Source organism: Triturus cristatus, chromosome 4_1, assembly GCF_964204655.1.
Source record: "Triturus cristatus chromosome 4_1, aTriCri1.1, whole genome shotgun sequence".
NCBI lineage: Eukaryota > Metazoa > Chordata > Amphibia > Caudata > Salamandridae > Triturus > Triturus cristatus.
The window spans coordinates 1,229,450,986-1,229,464,720 of NC_140585.1; positions in this window are offsets into that span (position 1 = coordinate 1,229,450,986).

Below are 13,735 nucleotides of genomic sequence, written 5' to 3' on the forward strand. Positions count from 1 at the left end.
ATTGTTCTTTTCTCTCTGGGGGTAAGTCTGTCTATGCTTAATCTTACATCACGACTTCAGGCTGCAGCTGAACACTGGAGGCCTAAGTTCTTCATTAACGGACCTTCTTTATCCTCTGATTTATTTATCACATCACTACATTTCCAAAGTTTGGCGTTGATGGTGTGGTTGACAACACGTCAGAAGGTTTGTTGGAGTGCGTGTCCAGTTCTGGTGTTTGAATAGAAGCTGTGCTTCCTAGGGTAAAGGGCCATGCACCCGAGGTGCACTGATCCTTTGAAGTGAGTTTGTGGGTATATGGGTAATCCGGCATTTTGTTGCAATTTGACGTACTCTCAGGTGAGCCCTTTTGCAGCCCCCCCCACTCGATAAGATCCAACCAGCGCAAGATGCAGTTAGAATGATTATCACACATGCAAGCATGACTAGAGATGTGGACTGCCCCTGGTGTGCTGGAACATCCCCCATTCTGGTGTATAGTGTTGCTGTGATACTCCGACTTCTGTAGGAGGTCTGTAATGGATGCCTTTGTGGGGCGAGAGCCCAGAAGGGAGATGCTCTTTGTCGATATCCCTCATGCAGATTTGTCAGCTGCCTTCCAGCCCATGTCTGCTGCCCTATCATTTGTTAAAGTAGTGTTCATTGATGCACCAGTCGGTGCATCCTGCAGCCCAGCACCTGGGTAATATCACAGAGGGTTGTCTGCAATACTCTCCCTTTCCGGTGGAGGTAGCAAAGGTCCACTTTCTGTCTGTTCTCAAAGCAGTGTCCTGGTCCTGCTGTTCCTCTAAATAGAATTCTTGTCTTGGCACTGAATATCTAATACTCTTTGCTGCTATGCGTACCTCTTGCTTCCCCAAATGCTCTGCCAGCAGGACCACTTAGCTGGCAATTCAGGGAAGGCCTAAGTTCAGACTGCCGCCCGCAAACACACTCCTCTTCCTGTGCTCCAGACTTCTTGTTGCTTGGGGAGAAGCACTAAGAGTGACTGAAGATGCAGACCCCCAAGTTGCACCAGGCAGGGTCCAGGGGAGCAATGGAGGCCTCCGCGAAACAAAAGGTAAGCCCCAGAGTGAGGACATCCTTTCTCTAGGTTTGGTATCTCCAATGCACTAGCCCTAGAAGACGAAATGGGACTAACCAAGTTAGGCAGTATCCAAGTGACATCACGGAATGTGACATCGCTGCATGTGACATCATGTGTGGCATTACAGGAAGTGGCATCCTAACCCATGACCTCACTGGAAGTGACATCACAAGACGTGTCATCAGATCTTAAGACCTCACACATATGTTTAGCAGGTCTATTATGAGTACACTTGAATGCATTGTCAGATTTAAAAAATGATAGTTGATCAATGCTTAGACCTGTGACCTGAGTTCCATGTCTTAAGAAATTAACAACCCAACTGTGCATAAAGTTTGATGTCTGACTAATTACAGTAGACAAGCCACTACGTTCTCCATGTTAGGCACACTAAATTTATCACCAAGTACAAAGCATAGTTCATGCATTGCATTGACAATGCTAGCAACTGCAATTGTTAAAATCAAAACAATAAATGAATTAACCTGCCAAACATACAACTGTTTTATAATATGCACTGAAACTTGTAGCACGCTTTGACTGTTGTGGAAATATGGATTTTTCTGATCAGTTATGTCCCCTATCTTGGACCCCAACGGTTTCATGTATGAATCACAAGTACATGTATGTTCCCTCCAGTTCCAGTTATGAAGACGCAAACACATGTGCGTCCACCGTCAACATGTCCTCTGTCAGATCCGCCATGAATAGGCCGGATATTCCATTCCTAAGTATGAAAGGCCACCGGCTTTATATGGTTCACTTATGCCATTTTACAGTCCAGGCAAGTAGGCCCTGATTCTGTCATCAAACTCTTCTTGCCTTCTGCCTCTGAAAACTCCAGTCTGAGCCTGCATCTGTGACCATGAACTTTGTCTCATTCTCTGCGCGGCTCACAAAGCCTGACATCAGCCTATTCTCTGCCAAGAACTGTATTTCACCTTCGAATTATCTGCTTCACTCCTTAGCCGATGCATTCCTGTCTAATAGTTTAAGTAAACATTCTTCCAGCTACCGAGCAAAAGGCCCGACTTCTCTGTCTTTATGCAAGTAATTCATAGCCCTGTTACCATGGAATATTCCTACCCCCTCGCATTTAGTGTAGACACTTAGACGCTTGTACACGCACGCACAGTCAGTATAGAATAGATTCTGTCCGAGAGTCCTTCTTTTGTGGATAACATAGTTCTTTAAACATCGGATATTAGATATGATTTGGGATTAGGTTGACTTGACCCCCCAGACTTTTCGTCTCCACATGTAGAGCTAAATGTCAAGTCCCCTTCACCCCCTAGTTGCACGTCAATCACACGTCATGCTGCTGCGCGCGCATCTATGCCAATTATTATCTTATAGATCCACCTATATATGACATTCTAACCAATTATGTTTCTTTTTACTCCTTATTACACCCATTTTCGGTTACGCATATGAATCGTCATTTTCCTTATCAATTGTTACGCCTGCCGCATTCGCTTCATTGGAATGTATGTTCTATAAAAATCATTTCTTGTCAATAAAGTATGTACTTCACTTCCTGAACCTCCGTGGTGATGGAACTTGGAGCAACCGATTATAATCGATCATTGGAATAAAGCCCATTCCGAACCTCTAATACCTCGGATTCTGCCTCTTATTTTACTGAGCTATTTTATTATGTTTCTGTATCAAATTAAGTCCCGGTAATGAATTTTATTTACCACATGAATGGCGCCCGAATAGGGACACTTTCTCATCTCACGCGCCGGCGGTGAGTTGCAGGCCCGGTCTCCTGCCACAGCTGGACGGACACTAACGCGTACCAGCAGGATTTCCTGTATCTCCCTCCGGTCAAGCGGGGGCGACTGAGGCTGCGATCAACACCCAGACGAGGCGGTGAGAAGTGCGAAGTATCCCGACCAGAGCCTAGCTGAGAGAGCAAGATCCGAGGTATACAGAGGCCCACCAGTTCCCGAAATTCGAAGTCGAGTCCAGTTTCCGACGAGTCGAGTCCAGTCCAGTTCGGTTCAAGTTCAGTTCAGTCTCCGAGGCCTTCCGTTTCCGAAGCTACCCGGTGAGTACCATTACTGGGGAGGCATTTCTGACGTGCACATAGGTTGTGCCGGTCAAGACGGGTTTGGGTACACAAATCCGGTCTGCACTGTTTCAGCAGTGTATCTGTACTGTTTAGCAGTATATCTAGTATATCAAGTATATAAGTCAGTTAAAGTCGAGTATTATGTTTTTGTGTTTAAAGTTTTCCTTAGACCGTCATCATTATTGATTACTCAGGTAAATGTTAAATGTTTTAAGTACGTACTGCATATCGTGGTGTGAATGACTGTTCATTATCGTGTTTACTGTATTAAGTTTGTTCAAAAATCAAGTATCAGATCAGTTCTCAACATGCCGCTCTTTTCAAAACTAAGACAGATCACTACAAGAAAAGGGGTACTCGAAGAAGCCGTTCCTATTCCTCCTAGGGACACTCCAGGGCACTTCATGTATCACAAACATGGCTTGGACGCTATATTATTTCTTGATTTATGGGTAGACTACACCAAGGAATTACCAGAAAGTCAGAGGTGGCCCGCAGCGGGGACCTGGGATGCAGAGTGCATCATGAAAGTCGAGGAAGAGTTATGGAAAAGGAAAGTCAGACAGTCACAGAAAGACGCCGTTGAGTTATGGCGTAAAGAATCTCATAGACGCACAGAAAAAGCACTCTCACAGGAAGAAAAGAATAAAGAGAGTTCAAATAAAGTCCGAGAAAATCTATTAATTGAGGAAGGTATCCGAGTGAAATCAGAACAAGTGGATAGACAAAGAAATGCCCTTATGAATGGTATGTATCCCCTTCTAGCCGAAGGATTACCTAAGGCTACTCCAGAGATACCGAAAGACTTGCCACCCCCATTATTCCCAATAAAGGTACATCTTAAGGGGCATCCTAGAACAGCAGAAGATGTTTTTCTTTCCTCATATTTAGATGACGCAGCTCCCGAATATGCTAATTCCGCCCCACATAGACCGCATACCAGGGAGGTTCAACGCCAAGATCCAGTACCCGTATCCCTACAGCAACAGATCGAGTCACAAGTTCCGGCAAGCACATCTGTTTCTGCATCTGTTCCTACAGCTACTTCTATAGCTGTGTCCACACCTATAGTTGCTGTGTCACGTTCAACGAATCCTTTCACACCCGACACCCCAGATGGGGCTACGGGAGGTGCTACCAATATTTTTTCTACGCCACCCAGAATAAATAAACTTACTTTTCAAGAGTCAGCACATTCACGTACCCCCAAACTCATAAATGCCCGTACGCTTAAGGAACTTCTTATAGATTGTAGATATGACCCTGTGCCCGGCAAAGAGGACGAAATGATCATGGCATCATTACGTATCAGACGAGCCGCAGTATATTTAGGGAAGTTACCAGGAATGACTGCGCATCTAGATAAAATATATCATTTTGTCCAAACAGGGCGAGATCCAGAATGTATTAACAGAGCTATGGAATACCAGAAAGTGGAAATACAGGGGGAACTGTTACGTTTCCTCATAAATTGTGTGATTAGAAATCAAGACCGACCGGGGGTAGACCCGGAAGCAATGCAAATTCTTACCAGATGGAGCCAGAATATATCAGAAGGTAGACATGATAAGCAAAATTGTATAATAGCCATGTGCCGAAAGATCCGTAAAGAAATAGAACGCCTACACGAAGAAAGATTAGCGGTAGACGAGTTCGAACAAAGCGAGGAGGAAGGGTCAGGACTGCCCGCAGGACAGTCAGACACCATAGCCTATGTAGGTAGAGGAAGATCTTGTAATAGTAATAGATGTCTTATTGACCCGATACGTCCGACATGTCCAGATAATAACAGGAATTTCCAAATACCTATAATTAACATCAGGTCTAACGAGCATTCGTTCCAAGCCGCCGACAAACTACTCCGAGAACGAAGGGGTTATCATTTTCTCGATTCTATGGATGAACAAGAATTAGCCAGGGCAGCTGTCCATTGGGTGGACAGTCCCGGAAAATATAGTGATGATACAGTAGCACGCACATTTTTGAATCTCACCCCAGATGAACAGCGGTTAGCTGGGATTTATATGATTCAACAACTCATTATACTATATCAGAGTCAGCATTCGGACCCTGGTCCCTTACCTGACATATTGACTGAATTGCTTATGAATAGATGGAGAGGTTCAGGTACTAAATTAATTAAAGAAATTCTAGAATCAAGAAAGCAGTATATTCTTTTTGTATGTTCAGAACGTATCTCATTGCCCGTCAAGGAAAGAACCACGTATTACATGGATAGACAGAATCCCTTACGAGAAGTGCACCCAATAAAAGGCGAGGACAACGAGTTTAAGCGCGTATTTGTATATACGCCCATATCGAAAATAGAATTGTTAGAAATGAAGAAAGTGGTACCCAGTCATGACAAAGATCCAGCGGGTTTTCACCGAGAAATTAAAGACATGTTACTCATGGGAGAGTATACCTATCCCGACATTATGACAATATTAAAGGTACTGATGCCTGCTGGCATTTATGAGAAACTCAGGGAAAAAGAGTGGGAGGTAGGAGACCAAAAGATAGAATGGTCAGCATTAGAAGCGGAAGAAAAGGCCCGAACTGCAGGAGCAGGACTTGGGGATAAAACTAAAGCACTACCAGGTTTATTAGTACAGGTACTGCCACGTTTATTAACTACGAAAAAGGAAGATTGGGGTACAATTTCAGCCTGTAAGCAGAAGCAAGATGAAGACATTAGTGATTACTATGCCCGATTTGAAAAATGTTTTGGTATAAATAGTGGCCTAAAAGCAAGTAGCGAATCATACCCACATCTGTTTGTAACAAAATTAGTAGAAAATGCCCTGCCCCAAGTAAAGAATAGAGTATTAAAATTCGAGAGTACCTGGCAAGGTAACACTCCATCACAAATGTTACAAATGTTACAGTACCATCACAATAGAATTAGAGAGGAACAAGAACATGAACACAGACGCATGAAAGACACGAAAATGAAAATGCTAGTTTCTCAGACAGTTCCAGCTGAAGGACATAAAAAGGGTATGACACATTCCGATTCAGCAGGACCTGTAAAAGGGACATGCAATTATTGTAAAAAGCCAGGTCATTACGTACACGATTGTCCAGTTTTGAAACATAATATCGCCATAGGTAAAACACAAGAAAGACCACGGCCACCTAGACAGGACCAGAATGAACAAGGAGCTCCGCAGCATGCACAGTCCATGCCAGCTTCACAACAGTCTATACAGTTTGTGCCAGCTGCACCAGCGCTGCCTGTTGCTGCCACACAAACCACGACACGACAACTGTACCAGACCGCACAGTACGACTATCCTGATTATCAACGATACGCATGAACCAGCCTAGAGAGGGAAGTTGACTTACCCCTTATCGAGATCCCTGTAGATCAAGAAGGACCTTATGTACATAGTGAATTACTAGGCCAAGACAGAAAATATATTGGTAGCACCTCCCGTAGCCCCATCTGGGGTGTCTCAGAATATTTCCCTTGGTTTTTCAGGAAAACCTATTGTTAATGAAGTGTCACAACCTCTTCCACTTACGATAGGACCTCTGACCCGAACTACAGATTTATTGCTTACTAAATCATGTCCAGAAAATCTGTTAGGAATAAAAACACTGAAAGCTCTAGGAGCTATAATATGTTGTTCTCCGGAAGGAGTAAGATTGTTTTTACGTGACTTTAAAGGTCATTATGTGTCTAGAGACATGGATCCCCGACTGCAGACTTTACCTACACATCTATGGGCACAAGGCCCTACTGATGTTGGTTGCATGAATATTACACCATATCGAGTCACATTAAAGGCAGGAGTGGTGCTACCACGAATGCGACAATACAAGTTACCACCAGATGCTGTAGTGGCTTTACTACAAATCATTGACGAGCTCATTGCCCAAGGAGTAGTTGTGGAAACAGACTCCAATGTATGTAATTCACCGATAATTCCGATTCTTAAACGAACAGATCCAAAGGCCCCGCCAGTATATCGATTGGTTATTGATCTGCGCGAATTAAACAAATGCATTGTGCCACAATTTCCTGTGGTCCCAGATATCTCGTCATTACTGACAGCTATTGATTCCGAAGCAACATTCTTTACGGTAATTGATCTCAAGAATGCCTTTTTCAGCGTCCCAATAGATCCGGAAAGCCAATATTTGTTCGGATTTAGTTTAAATGGGCGTAGCTTTAAATTCTCACGCGCACCTCAAGGATTTACAGAAAGCCCCAGCATCTATAGCCAAGCACTGAAACGAGAACTCGACAGTATCCACATGCCAGTTAACACTGCTCTGCTTCAATATGTCGATGATCTGCTGATCACCGCGAGAAGCGAACCGGAATGTGAAAAAGCATCACTGACAGTTTTACAATTTCTAGCCGAAAAGGGGCACAAGGTGTCCCCTTCTAAGCTGCAATTCTGTGTCCAGCGAGTTATTTATCTTGGACACTCGCTGTCCAAGGAGGGAAGGCAGCTTACACCCGACCGCATTCAGTTAATAGCTAACATGCCAATACCCAAGACACAAAAGGAGGTGCGGGCTTTCATAGGCCTCACTTCATATTGCAGGCAGTGGATCCCTCAGTATGCATTTCTAGCAAAACCACTCATTCAGTTGACAACACAGGAGGCAGCCACATCGACTGTTCTCCCTTGGACTCAGGAACATACACAAGCTTTTGAAAGCCTAAAGAAAGCTTTATGTCAAGCACCTGTTTTAGCAACGCCATGTTACAGAAAACAGTTTACACTCTTTGTTACAGAACGCGAAGGTACTGCCTTGTCAGTACTCACACAGGAACAAGCAGGAGCACACAAACCATGTGCTTATTTTTCTAGTACATTAGATCCCGTAGCCCAGGCTTTGCCTGCATGCCTAAAATCAGTAGCAGCGACAGCTTTAGCAATAAGGCAGAGCGACGCCATAGTGTTAGGACATCCATTGACAGTTCAAGTACCACATGCAGTAGAGGTTCTTGTAAATAGAACGCAAACACAACACTTGACTATAGCGCGACTTACAGGGTACGAACTTACATTGTTTCAGCCACATATAGAAATCAGACGCTGTAACACATTGAATCCTGCCACACTTTTGCCAGTAACCGGAACAGACCCACTAGCCCATGACTGTATTGAAGTTATTACAATAACGACGAAACCCAGACAAGACTTAACCGATGTCCCATTGTCAGACCCAGACCTGACATTGTATGTAGATGGTTCATGTATGAGAACAAATACAGGAGAGTTAGTGGCTGCTTACGCAGTCACAACAGACACTGAAATAATTGAAACTGATCGCATAAATATCTTGTCAGCTCAAGCCGCAGAGCTTATCGCTCTGACACAAGCCTGTATTCAAGCCACAAATAAAAAAGTCAACATATACACTGATTCACGTTATGCATTCGGAGTTGTACATGACTTCGGCGTGCTGTGGCGAGAGAGAGGTTATTTAACTTCCCACGGTGCCCACATTCAGCACGGACCCCTCATTCATGCCTTATTAGATGCAATACATCTACCCACTGCAATATCAATTATGAAATGTAAGGCTCATACGAAGGTTACTGATATCATTTCTCAAGGCAATGATCTAGCCGACAGAACAGCTAAACAGACTGCTCAAACTCAAACCTCCGACATGACAAAGACAATAGTCCCGATGCCGACACATTGTATGACAGTTAAAGATCCTACTCTTGACGTAATTGACATACAGACACATGCTACACCAGACGAAATAAAGAAATGGACTGAATTAGGAGGGATCCAAACGGACCAAGGATGGATGATGAAGGAAAAGTCTGTGTGGTTCCTTCCTGATTCAATGGTCCAAGTTATAATTAACACTATACATAGTCCAGCACATCTAGGAGAAAAAGCTATGCTAGACAGCATTCAACACATTTGGTTCAATAAACATTTGCGAGCAGCAGCCAAACAAAAGGTCCGTACCTGTATGATCTGTTGCCAGTTCAACCCAGGAAAAAGCGTTCCCGTAGAACAAGGTGGATTTCATCCTCCTAATCACCCTTTTGAAGTACTCCAGATGGATTATATCCAGATGGAACGATGTCGAGGATTCAAATATGTTCTCGTAGTTGTCTGCGCTCTGTCCCGTTGGACGGAGGCATACCCGGTTTCAGATTACACTGCCCCGACTACTGCCAAACAGTTGGTTCGAGAATTCTTCCCACGATACGGTTTACCACGTGTTGTTCACTCAGATAACGGCCAGCCGTTCTCATCCGAACTAATGAAACATGTTTCACTTCTGTTAGGTTATCAGTGGAAATTCCACTGTGTCCGACACCCCGAAGCAGCAGGTCTCGTAGAAAGACATAATCAGATACTGAAAATCAGATTGTCCAAAATATGCAGAGAGAAAGGTGTCGACTGGGTAGTAGCATTACCAGTTGCACTCTTTTACATGAGAATGGTAGCACACTCTCGAACAGGGCTATCCCCGTATGAGGTGATCTTCGGCAGACCACCAAATATGTGGGGGACGCCTATACCACGCAAAATAACTGATATTAACTGTAATATGCTGACAGATTACTTGGCTTCCTTGATGTCTGCACTACAATCTTGTCGTTCACAGGTAGCTGCAGCCTTTCCCGACAACACTGAGGTGAAACCCCATGACGTAGTTCCGGGGGACCTTGTGCTTGTGAGAAATTTCGACCGAAAGACTCAGCTGGAGCCCAGGTGGAAGACACCCCAGTTGGTCCTGCTGACCACAAGGACAGCCGTGAAGATCGAAGGCAGAAAAGGATGGATTCATTCAAGCCATATCAAGAAATTTCATGGACTTCCTGCAGATGTAAATAGCCCACCTCGTGTGTCCTCACCAATTGACTCAAAACTACCTTTGGCTAAGGCCGACAGCAAGGAACTCTATAGACTAAAACTAAGGCCTAGACCGTCGGACGATTTGATTGTTTAAGTCCTCTCCAAGGTGAAGCGGTTGAATCTGTCTCCGACATGTATCCCTTAGACCTGAATCATGGAAAATCGCGAAAAATGTTGAAAAGACAGGCGTATTGTAAATCACTGCGTAGTCATTGCATAGTGACATTATTAACATTGTTTTTCTTAAGTCTTTTAATAATTACTGCAAGTATATTGTTGCACATATATTACCCTATTGCCAGAAATGTTTACAATATTACTGCTGAACACTCTTTTAGTGACCTACCGCCGCATGAATTATCTTATAGAATTGCGCTGCGCAATAACACTTTCATTAGTATGTTACATCATTCCCATCAGACTAGTAATGCAACTAATTGTTGGGTGTGTGGCCGACTCCCTCCCTATCAGAATTATGAAGGAGTCCTGCCTTTCTTTCCACATCCGTTTACACATAATGGCTCCTGTGGAGCATGGTTTAGTTTAATCAATTCCATAGACTCAGACACAGCAGTTTATCAAGACCAGTGGGTATGGGGAAATCTGAACCTAGTTTTATTCAAAGTCTGTTACCCTGACAAGGAGGGTCGCCCCAAAGGAACAGGAACTGATCTAGAAAATGAAGTATATGGATTAGGTAACTTTACACCTAATCTCATGATTCTAAATGTCAAATCCGAAGTTGAACTAGTTTTACCAACCATGTCAGTATTCCCAGCGAAAGGTGAATTGTGTGTAAGAAAAGTTGGTTCCATACATATGGGCCATAGTAAATGCACTACTATAGTAGAATTCAGTGATCAAGGCAAATCTTCATTTAGAGCTTCTCGCCACTCCTACTTTATATGTGGTCAGACTGCATATATGCGTCTACCTCTAGACTGGGATGGTACCTGCTACATTGCATTCCTTTTGCCACCTGTTTTCCTAGCTCCTCCTGATTATTATAGAAATATTCATTTAGTACACAACAGAGAACGGAGAGATCTCCCAATTGTCGATTATACTGAGACGGCATGGGACAAGTATGTAGATTTTAATAAAGGCATCTTTCCCTATATAGGTACTGTTACTAATAGTAAGCTGATACGTAGATTAACCAGAACCCTTGAAGCAGTAGTAAATGAAACTATTTCCGCCTTAGGCAATTTAACAGAAGAGCAGTCTGCTATGCGGATTGTTGTGCTTCAAAATCGTCTTGTCCTTGACGTCATCCTGGCTGATAGGGGCGGAGCTTGTAGGGTCATCGGATCAAGCTGCTGCGTATTCATACCAGAAAATTCGCCATCTGTATATAAAGCCATAACTCGCCTTCATAAGATTGTAAGCCAGATACACCAGAACCCAGGCACTTGGACTTGGTCCGGTTGGTTTTGGAGTGTGATATCAGCCTGGGGATGGAGAGTTCTATCCTTCCTAGGTATTGGCCTTCTCATACTATTCAGTTGCTGTCTATGTCTACAATGTGGACCAGCGATCTGTGGTCTGTGTGCCACATCGTGTATTCCACCACCAAGATTTCATTCGTCACGGAAGAAGAAAGAAGAACAAATGATGTTATATGAACAGATCAATGGATTGATGAAGATTGATATCTCTTAACGGGCAAGTAGGGGACAAGGAGGGAATGTGGAAATATGGATTTTTCTGATCAGTTATGTCCCCTATCTTGGACCCCAACGGTTTCATGTATGAATCACAAGTACATGTATGTTCCCTCCAGTTCCAGTTATGAAGACGCAAACACATGTGCGTCCACCGTCAACATGTCCTCTGTCAGATCCGCCATGAATAGGCCGGATATTCCATTCCTAAGTATGAAAGGCCACCGGCTTTATATGGTTCACTTATGCCATTTTACAGTCCAGGCAAGTAGGCCCTGATTCTGTCATCAAACTCTTCTTGCCTTCTGCCTCTGAAAACTCCAGTCTGAGCCTGCATCTGTGACCATGAACTTTGTCTCATTCTCTGCGCGGCTCACGAAGCCTGACATCAGCCTATTCTCTGCCAAGAACTGTATTTCACCTTCGAATTATCTGCTTCACTCCTTAGCCGATGCATTCCTGTCTAATAGTTTAAGTAAACATTCTTCCAGCTACCGAGAAAAAGGCCCGACTTCTCTGTCTTTATGCAAGTAATTCATAGCCCTGTTACCATGGAATATTCCTACCCCCTCGCATTTAGTGTAGACACTTAGACGCTTGTACACGCACGCACAGTCAGTATAGAATAGATTCTGTCCGAGAGTCCTTCTTTTGTGGATAACATAGTTCTTTAAACATCGGATATTAGATATGATTTGGGATTAGGTTGACTTGACCCCCCAGACTTTTCGTCTCCACATGTAGAGCTAAATGTCAAGTCCCCTTCACCCCCTAGTTGCACGTCAATCACACGTCATGCTGCTGCGCGCGCATCTATGCCAATTATTATCTTATAGATCCACCTATATATGACATTCTAACCAATTATGTTTCTTTTTACTCCTTATTACACCCATTTTCGGTTACGCATTTGAATCGTCATTTTCCTTATCAATTGTTACGCCTGCCGCATTCGCTTCATTGTAATGTATGTTCTATAAAAATCATTTCTTGTCAATAAAGTATGTACTTCACTTCCTGAACCTCCGTGGTGATGGAACTTGGAGCAACCGATTATAATCGATCATTGGAATAAAGCCCATTCCGAACCTCTAATACCACGGATTCTGCCTCTTATTTTACTGAGCTATTTTATTATGTTTCTGTATCAAATTAAGTCCCGGTAATGAATTTTATTTACCACACTGTTATAAAACAAAAATGCAAGTTGCACACTGCATATGGTATTCTGAGCATGGCAAACGATATTCCCATTGAAAGATACATTTATAACTGGATATTTTGTACATATATTAATTCAAACAGTATGGACCATACTATATTGTAACAGGATGTTTAACCATAATAAATGAGTCATTAGTGGGTAACAAAAGAAATCACATGCATCTGGTATATTTTGCTGTTATGGTCAGTAGGATACGTTCCTAGACTATCGCAAGGGGTTGTATGTCAGAATAACTCATAGCTGTACTCCGCAGTATTTATAAAGAATGCCTTTTTGCTAGGCATTACTTTTCCAAGCAAATCATTACAACGACATGCCGTAGGGAAAGCGCTGGACTTTGGAGCGGTATAATTTACTAGTAAAACTACAGTCTCTGCGACAGCAGGGAAAGTGTTGGGCTTTGAAGTCCAATGCTGCCTTCCCTAAGGCATATCGTTGTACTGACATGCATGGTAAAGGAATGTGTGGTAAAGACTTATTTGTTGTACAACCACGTTGCAACTGCAGAGCGTGGTTTGGTCGTCATGGTGAAGCATGTGCAACTCTGCCTAGTAGTGAGAAGTCTGCCATCTCTTAAAATATTTTCCAAAGAGGAAGAGGAAGACCCATGAGATATATGAACATTAGTGAAGAAAGATGGGTGATACCAAGACAGTTTCATATGGGTGACATTATCAAGTTCATGTTACTGAATCTCTTTTCACAGCCACTTGAAGTCACTGATTGTGTGTTCAGTGCCCTCAAAACAGGTTGCAGTTGTTCTGTAATCTTATTCTCACCAATGTTTGTATAGTCACTGAAACCTTCTGATATGAGTTCATAATTACGAGA